Raw genomic sequence first — 9,017 nt, 5'->3', positions numbered from 1 at the left:
TAGTTGGCCCTTAATACTCACTTTCTTTCTATATCTGGTTCCTTGTTATCTGTAGCTGATGCTATTTATTCCCCCTTCTCTATGCAGTGTTGGGGATCAAGCATGACACCTTGAATGTGTTGTGTTGATGCTGAGATATGCCCCCGATGCAGCTAAGAGGCAATACACCTTGCTCTATGCATAACCCACACACACCTAAATTTCAATGTGAACACTTGAACTCAAACCATTGGGAAGGGATGGCCAGAGAGATAGCTCTGCTCATTAAACACCTGCTGCCACACCTGGCATGAGTTCTAGTACCAGGACCTCCCGGCTAGAAGGAGAAAGGCAACTCCAGCAATGTGTTCTCTGGCCCCACATGCATGCTGTGGCATGCTTGCAACCCCTACCCCAAATAGTAATCAATACAATTTAGTTTTCTTTAAAGAGCTGAATTAAAAAAAAAGAAGAAAGAGAGAGAGAGAGAGAGAGAGAGAGAGAAAGGAAGGAAGGAAGGAAAGAAAGAAAGAAAGAAAGAAAGAAAGAAAGAAAGAAAGAAAGAAAGAAAGAAAGAAGGAAAGAAAGAAAAAAAGAAAGAAAAAGGAAGGAAGAAAGAAAGAAAGAAAGAAAGAGATGCTCTATGTGACAACCAAGATCTAAGTAAGGAGGACGAGAACCCTCTCTTAGACAAGCACCCCTACTGCACCAGCAGCGACGTAACAGAAAGGCTATGGACACTGCCTATGAGGGACTGCAGCACAGGTTTCTCCCATACCCTGTAAGACCCCATGGTGTTAATAAGATTATAGCAGTAACTACAGGGGCCAGTGAGATGACTCAGTAGGTATAGACACTTGCTGCTGAGCCTGACGACCTGAGTAGCATCCCTAGGACCTGCATATCGAAAGAGAGAACTAACAAGTTATCCTCTGACCTCTATTCACACGCTAGGGCAGGTGAGCACACACCTGTGTGAGCAGGCATGTACATGTATTACACATACACAAATAAATAGATGCCAACATTTTTTAAAAGACATTAGTAATCTCAGAAGGTGCACTCAGACTCTACTACAATACACGTCCCTGATCTACTAGAAGTATCCCACTCTTGTCAAACCTACAGAAAAGTTGAACCCTTGCGTATGGAAGGGAATATACTGAATCAAGCTGTATTAATCACTGCCAATGAAGTAACAGAGGCACTGGAACTCACATAGAAGTATAAACAATATCTGTAATCATCAGGGTCCTCTAGATGAACAGAATGGATAGATGAACAGAATTGATACAACTTAAAGGGGGCATTTATTAGATTGGTTTACGTGATATTGTCTGGGTACTCCCATCATGGCTGTCAAAGCCAAACACTCAGTTGACCAGTTCAGAAGGCTAGTTGTCTCAGCCATCTCAATCTGGTGCTGAAGGCCCAGATGATTCATACAGAGCTGCTGGTCTTCAGCCCACACTGATTGCTTGAAACTGGGTCCTAAAGTCAGCACAGGAATGCAGCAGCTGTAATGATGGGTAGATGATGAACCTCTCAGAGATAGCAAAAGAGTGAAAGCATGCAGGAAAAGCAAGGCATTCCTCCTTCTTCTTTATCTGAGCTGCAAGTGGAAAGTGCCCTCCAGACATCTGGATGGGTCTGCCTATTTCAAATAATCTGATCAAGGAAATCGCTAATCAGGCTGGAAAGACAGTTTCTACTCACATGGCGGCTCACAGCCATCCAACACTTCATTTCCAGAGGATCTGATGCCTTCTTTTGCCTCCATAGGCACCAGGTATGCACATGGTACACACACACACACATTCAGGCAAAATGCCATACACATAAATAAGATAAATACATCCAAAAATGTAAATAAAACAAATGAAATCATTCAAAAGCATGTCCAGTAGCTTGCCTTTTAGATGATTCCTGGTCCAGTTGACAACCTATTTAAACATCACCACATCCATCTAAACAGAAGTGAAACACCAATTTAGAAATACAAGAAACATATAATACAAGTGGCATAACTCTCCAAAAGCTGTAATTGTCTAGCAACTGATTCCAAGGTTAGTGCAGTGGAAAAATTCTTGATAAAGAATTATTCTTGCTGGGCGGTAGTGGCACACGCCTTTAATCCCAGCACTCGGGAGGCAGAACCAGGCGGATCTCTGTGAGTTCAAAGCCAGCCTAGTCTACAGAGCAAGATCCAGGACAGGCACCAAAACTACACAGAGAAACCCTGTCTCAAAAACAAACAAACAAAGATTCTTTCCAAAGACCACCAAATTCTGAGAGACTTCAGAAAGACCCAAACAATACAGGTAATTCCTACCCCCACTAGTTACCGACCAGAACTAGATAAGAAGACCCTACTACTGAAGCTGCCACATGCCCTGGTAGTAGGACATGGAGAAATCAATCTAGAACTCAGAAGCATTCTGATTGCTAGCCCCCAAAGTGTCCAAAGGTGCTATGTAGGCTTCTGAAGGACAACTTATCAACTGCCTTACTCCTCTGTGGGCTGTGTTAGTCTGGTGCAGAAGTAACATGTCTGTTACAGGGGTATCCAACTACTTTGCTATTGGAATTGAGGCTCACTCCACAGGAGGAAAATTACATCTGACATTGTAAACCTGGTAAAAAGCCTGTGGCTGTGGAGGTCATGGGCCAGAGTTGGGAAGCTATTGTTGTGATTTGTTGTTGTTATATAGACAGGATTTATTCCATTGGTTTTTATGATATGGACTGGATAGTCAAACAGTTAGTTGCTAAGAATCTGATAGCTGCTCAGTCGACCACAAGGATGCATGTCTTAGCAATACACATCTGGTATTGAAGGCCTGGAGGATTCCTGGCACTGGCCTTCAGATCACATCAGAAGGTTCCGATGTCAAAAGAAAGAAGGCAGGGGCCGTGAAGTAACAGAGTAGCTGCTGTGATTAGCAAGGAGCAAAGACAATACAGCAGCCCACATTGTTGTTCAGCTAAATGGACATGGTGCACCCCTCAGCTGGCCTTCTAAATTATGGATGCATGCCCATAGATTAGTGCTGCTCTCAGCTCTAGTCCAAGAAGCTTCCTTTTTGCACTGGACAGCAGTTACTGCAGAGACATAGCTGGTCAAAACGCTGAGAATGAATAAATAGGCCATCTAAATCACACACTTCAAAGTGCAGGGAACATCATGGAGGAGAGGATGGAAGGAATTTAAGAGCCAGAGAAAGGGGAGGAGCATTGCAGGAAGCTGTTACCTGGGTAACCCGTGTCTCCTCAGGACCTATGATTACCTACCTTCACAGACCTGCACAAGATCGGACCCATCATCATTCCTCAAGAATTCAGGAGCAGTTTGTGAGGTCTTTCTCCTCCTGGGGATTTAGAGGCAGTTATTGGTTGCTAGCAGGAGGTGGGGGTGTGGAGGGAACACATGAGAATCCACACACCTTCCTGAGAAGCTACTGGCAGTTAACTGGTTGCTGGGAGGAGACATATTATTCAGTGATGTACAATGATTATGTTGCCCATGCATGGTTTTGTAAATCTCCCCTCTCCCATGATCATGTCAGCAGCCTTAATCAAAGTCACTGTTGTCCTTTGATGGTCTCTGACCATCAGAAAGTAAGGAACAGTCTCTTTGGCCATGATGCCCTGCCCACATGCATGAGGTCAAAAAGTGCACCTGCAACCATGAACCAAAGTGAATTATCCTCCATTCAGTGCTTTTCCTCAGATATTTAGGTCATTATGACAGACCCCATTAGTACTTTTTGTTTTAGTCTAAAACCCCTTTCACCAAAGTGTGACAAAAATCGATGAGTTTGCAGCCTACCGGGCGTGATACTGGGAAGGAAACTTCACTTCCTTTACTCTAAGTTATCTCACTTGTTCACAGGCATATTGATAGCACTCTTGCGGTGTTGTAAAGGGCAATGCACTGGGCACACACCAAGAGCTATTGCCGGAAGTCCACAAGATACAGTTGCTAGTTTCCGATCCATCAAATTCCTGCCAAGCTTTCTGACCCAGGACCACAGATCACCCTTTTTCTTTCATCTTATGCTAATTCTCTCCCTGAGTTGACTCTTCCTCTTAACCATTTCTCTAAGTTACTGTTCATCCCAAAGCCAGACCCACGTGCTGATTTTGGGTTTCTTACAGAAACAACCCACTTCAAAGAAATGACTTCTTGTGGTTTCTAAGCAACAACAAAATGTAGGGACCTAAACAAACAACCATGCTGTGTTCACTCTCACCTTTCTGTAGGTTGAGCCAACTCAGCGGGGATGTTCCGCTGTGAGTGGGGAATGACCAAGCCATTTACAGGTTCTCTAGGGTGCTGAGATGGGTCTGGCTCTATGCACGCAGCATCATGTGAGCTCTGCCATAGGATAGCAAGATTTACATATGTCCAAGTGGGTATCCTTAAACTATAAGACTGGAAGCTGAGAGACATTTTAAAACTTGGGGTCATTAGGTAAGATGATCCCATCCACTATGTTCTTTTGGTTACACTGTCCCAAGGCCTCATTCAAGGGGAAGATCATCCCTATTTCCAAAAGAGGGGAGCCAGGTATGCCAAAGGAACTATGGTCATTTTTATCCATTCCAAAGAGGTTTAACAAAAGCATCACAGAAAGACCTTCTTGGCAAAAGCTTTGCCATGGTACCTGGGAAGAGAACTGACCTTTTCACTGCATACTGGGCTCCTACACAAACCATCTTTCATTTTTATTCAGGCACACTTTCTTTGGCTCCATTTCCCAAGATAACTATCTTAGATAAGAAGAAAAGAGAGCCGAGTAGGCAAGGTTTAAAACACAAGAAACCAACTACCACTTGTCCTATTGCTGATAAAAAAGAAAAGGAGGAGGGGGAGGGGACAACAATCTGGAAGCTAACACCAAGCACATTTTCAGCTGTTTGCTGGGAGAAACTGTAGCAGCTGACACTGAATTTTTACAGCATCTATTTCTGCCATGCATTTCACTCACCTTGGGGTGGCAGTTTTTCACACTGTTGTGTGGACCAGGTTCAGGGAGCAGGTCACAGAGAAGTGAAGTATGCCAGGTCTGCTGTAGATCAAAGTGCTTCTCAAGAAGAAGGAGGAACAGCCTGACTAGATCACGTTATGTAAATGACAACAATTAGATTCTGGCAAGTATTATCAGACTTGGACAGAAGCCATGTGTTGACTCACTTATTGTTCATTCAAAAATTCGTGTTGAGAAGATTCTGATACCAGGCATATGCAGCTTACAATTTCAAAGCCTAAGCATGATAAGAGGCAGCAGGAGAGAAGTGCATGCAAAGAAGGTAACTGTTAAAATTGCAGGACCACACATGTAGCTAGAGTTTTCCTGCCTGGCCCACAGTCAGGACAAATCTTTGTCACCGGCCAGTCCCACAGCCGCTCAGACCTAACCAAGTAAACACAGAGACTTATATTGCATACAAACTGTATGACCATGGCAGGCTTCTTACTAACTGTTCTTATAGCTTAAATTAATCCATTTCCATAAATCTATACCTTGCCACGTGGCTGGTGGCTTATCGGCATCTTCACATGCTGCTGGTCATGGCGATGGCTGGCAGTGTCTCTCCTCAGCCTTCTGCTTCCCAGAACTCTCCTCTCTCCTTGTCCCACCTACTTCCTGCCTGGCCACTGGCCAATCAGTGTTTTATTTATTGACCAATCAGAGTACTTTGACATACAGACCATCCCACAGCACACACATCTTCCCTGAAGCACAGCACCGCCTTGACCTCTCTGCTTTCCTTCTAGAAGATAAGTCCTCGGGGCTGGAGATGGGGCTCAGTGGATAAGAGCACTGGCTGCTCTTCCATAGGACCTGGGTTCAATTCTCAGCACCCACATGGCAGCTCATAACTGTCAATAACTCTGGTTCCAGGGGATCTGACACTTTCACATAGATATACATGCAGGCTAAACACCAATGCACATAAAATTAAATTACAAAAGATAAATCCTCATGCCTACAAGTGGCCACAGGAAAAAAAATAAATGAGAATATGGCTTCTGGATTGGTGAAACATCTTAGGAGGTAAAGGTTCCTGCCATCAAGCCTGAGTTCAATTCCCAAGGCTCACATGGTGGGAAGTAACGACCTCCTACAAGCTGTCCTCTGAGTTCCACATGTGCATCATTTTCTCGGGCCATCAGATACATACACATATAAAACAAAGCAACATCATTTAAAAAAACTTTAAAAATACGATTTCCTGCTAATTAGATTAAAAAATACATAGCGTAAACATAATCTGAATGGCTACAACATTTTCTTTTAACTGTTTTCCCAGCAGGGTGCCTGAAGCCAGCATTTAGATTCACCTCTTAGGAAAACCACTAGAGGGCTCTGGGAGACAAGTGAGCAGGCTACAGTACCCAGCCAGAGATAAGATTGCTCTACCAGGTACTTGACTGAAAGCATGGCTCAGAGTGAATGATGCAGAGAAAATGCGTTCACAGAAAACATGATGTTTTATATAAGTGTCAAGAACATATGGAGAAAGCAATTACCATGGTCAGAAGTTGTGGTTTTTATGGGTATCCCCCAAAGGGCTACATTAAAGGTCATGTTATAAGGTGGTAGGACATGTAAATTGGGCCTAATAGGAGGCCCTTAGATCACTGGAATAAGCTTTTGAAAGTCTTTCTCTTGTTTCCGGGCCCTGAGAAAAGCAATTCTGCCCTACTGTGTGCCTCCTTGCCACTAAGATTACTACCTCTACCGAATACATCAATAGTATCAGTTACTCAGTGCTGACACAGAACAGCACGAGCTGAGGCACCAGATGCCAGCCTAGGCAAGAAAGAGAAACCCTATTCAACCAATCAAGCCACAATTGGGAATAATGCCATAGGGATTAGCAGACTTTTATAATCCAGATTTATGCAGTGGAATCAATTCATGTCTAAAATCTGGATAAAACTATCATTACTTTTCTGACATCAATTGTGGTTATAGAAGTGATGGGGATGATAAGAGGGAAGATGGGGGAAGCCTGGATTTTTTTTTTTTTTTTTTTTTTTTGCAATCTCTCAGTTTGACATAGCCAGTCTCCAATATGATAAAACTTTTCCTGAATATTGATAATCGAGATGAGAAAGCTTAAATCAAAGCATTGTATTTTGGATAGTAGATACTGATCATGTAGGAATGGACAGCAGAGGGCGCTGTTCAGATCCCCAGAACACCTGTTTAAAAAAAGTCAAACCAAAAAACATAGTGGCATGTGGTTATAATTCCACCACTGCAAACACATACAGATCCTTGGGGCATTCATTCCTGTGGAATGATACCCAAGACCTTCACACACTTTGGCTTCAACAGGTGCATGCATACACATACACATTCATGTACACACATAAACAAAATTTTAAAAAAGCATAATTTGTAGCACAAACAAAATCCAACAAACATAATGAAAAATGCAGTCAAGTCTCAATAGCTCCCTCTGCTGTCCATTTCTGTAATTGTTTTTAAATTATCTTTTTAAAACTAGATGCCAGATTAAGCCAATTTATAAAAGCAGAGTTAAAGCAATACCTGACACTTTATCGAGTTTGAAGCCTGCTCATGCATCATTTGTTCAGACCTTTTCCTCTATGCTAGAGTACAAACGAGGAACGGTTAGGTTCCCAAAAAGTGCCATCTATACTTAACTTTCAAGTTTCACTTTTGTCCTCTATTTTATGATACATCAGTCAGGAACTGAAAATCAGTCTTGCTTAGAGCTGACTTTGAAGTGGGAACTAGAAAGTCTAGGCTTATAGTCCTGTTGTGGTCACAACTCAAGAGGTCAGAATCAGTCTGGATAACATACTAAATCACTTCAAAACAGGAAAATCCAAATTTGCTTGTTAAATTTTTATTAAGTGTTGTGAGAATGATGGGTAGTGAGATGGTAGGAAACTAAAGGAAAATCAGCAATAAAAGCTGACACTGTGAATCCATTGCAATGAATATGCTCAGTGAGAAGTATACCTGACTCTGTGTATTGAGATCAAGAGGAGACAGATATTCACTGGTGAGATGGCCAGAGGTCCTGTGTTGGAGCTTATCCAATAGAACTGCCGAAGAAAATCCATCTATATTGAGGAGCATGGAAACCAAGTGGGCCACCAGTGGGCACTGAGCAGAGGTGCTCTCAAAATGAGTCCCAGTGCCAGGCAGATCAGAAGGGACACTGAACGGTTTCATGTGACAAGAGATACTGCAACAGACTGAATGCAGAAGACAACCCAGAACATTCTACTAGATGAAGCATTGCTGTGGGGGTGGTCTTTCTCTATGCTGTGAATATATGCTGCTACCATTGATTAATAAAGAAGCTGCTTTGACCTGTGACAACACAGGTTACAGCCAGGCAGGAAATCCAAGAGAGTTACAGGAAGAAGAAAGGCAGGATTATAGGAGACACCAGTGGCTGCCCAAGAAGCAAGATGTAAAAGTACCAGAAAGCCACCAGCCATGTGGCGATACATAGATTAATAGAAATGTGTTCATTTAAGATGTAAGAACTAGCTAGTAATAAGCCTGAGCCATAGGCCAGTTTGTAATTAATATTAAGCCTCTGAGTGATTATTTTAGAAGCTGCTGTGGGACCACGGGACTGGGTGGGACAGAGAAAGGGCTCAGTCTATGTTTGGTGCACAATGTGGGGCAAGAATTTCCATATAAAACCTGAGAGCTTGCCGGGCGGTGGTGGCGCACGCCTTTAATCCCAGCACTCGGGAGGCAGAGGCAGGCAGATCTCTGTGAGTTCGAGGCCAGTCTGGGCTACCGAGTGAGTTCTAGGAAAGGTGCAAAGCTACACAAGAGAAACCCTGTCTCAGGGGAAAAAAAAAACCTGAGAGCTTAAAAAAAGGTTCTAAAATGGAGCCAAGAACAGCTTCCTAGCTCAGGTCTCATGACAGGCTGTGGTACAGAATGTGCCCCCTGGCCGTGGTAGGTTTCAGCAACAACATGGCAGACACCTGCAGTCCTGCAGGTGTTTATAAAATCATCACTCAGAGG

This window comes from Peromyscus leucopus, chromosome 5 (genome assembly GCF_004664715.2).
Source record: "Peromyscus leucopus breed LL Stock chromosome 5, UCI_PerLeu_2.1, whole genome shotgun sequence".
In the NCBI taxonomy this organism is placed as follows: Eukaryota; Metazoa; Chordata; class Mammalia; order Rodentia; family Cricetidae; genus Peromyscus; species Peromyscus leucopus.
This window is presented reverse-complemented; position numbering follows the sequence as displayed.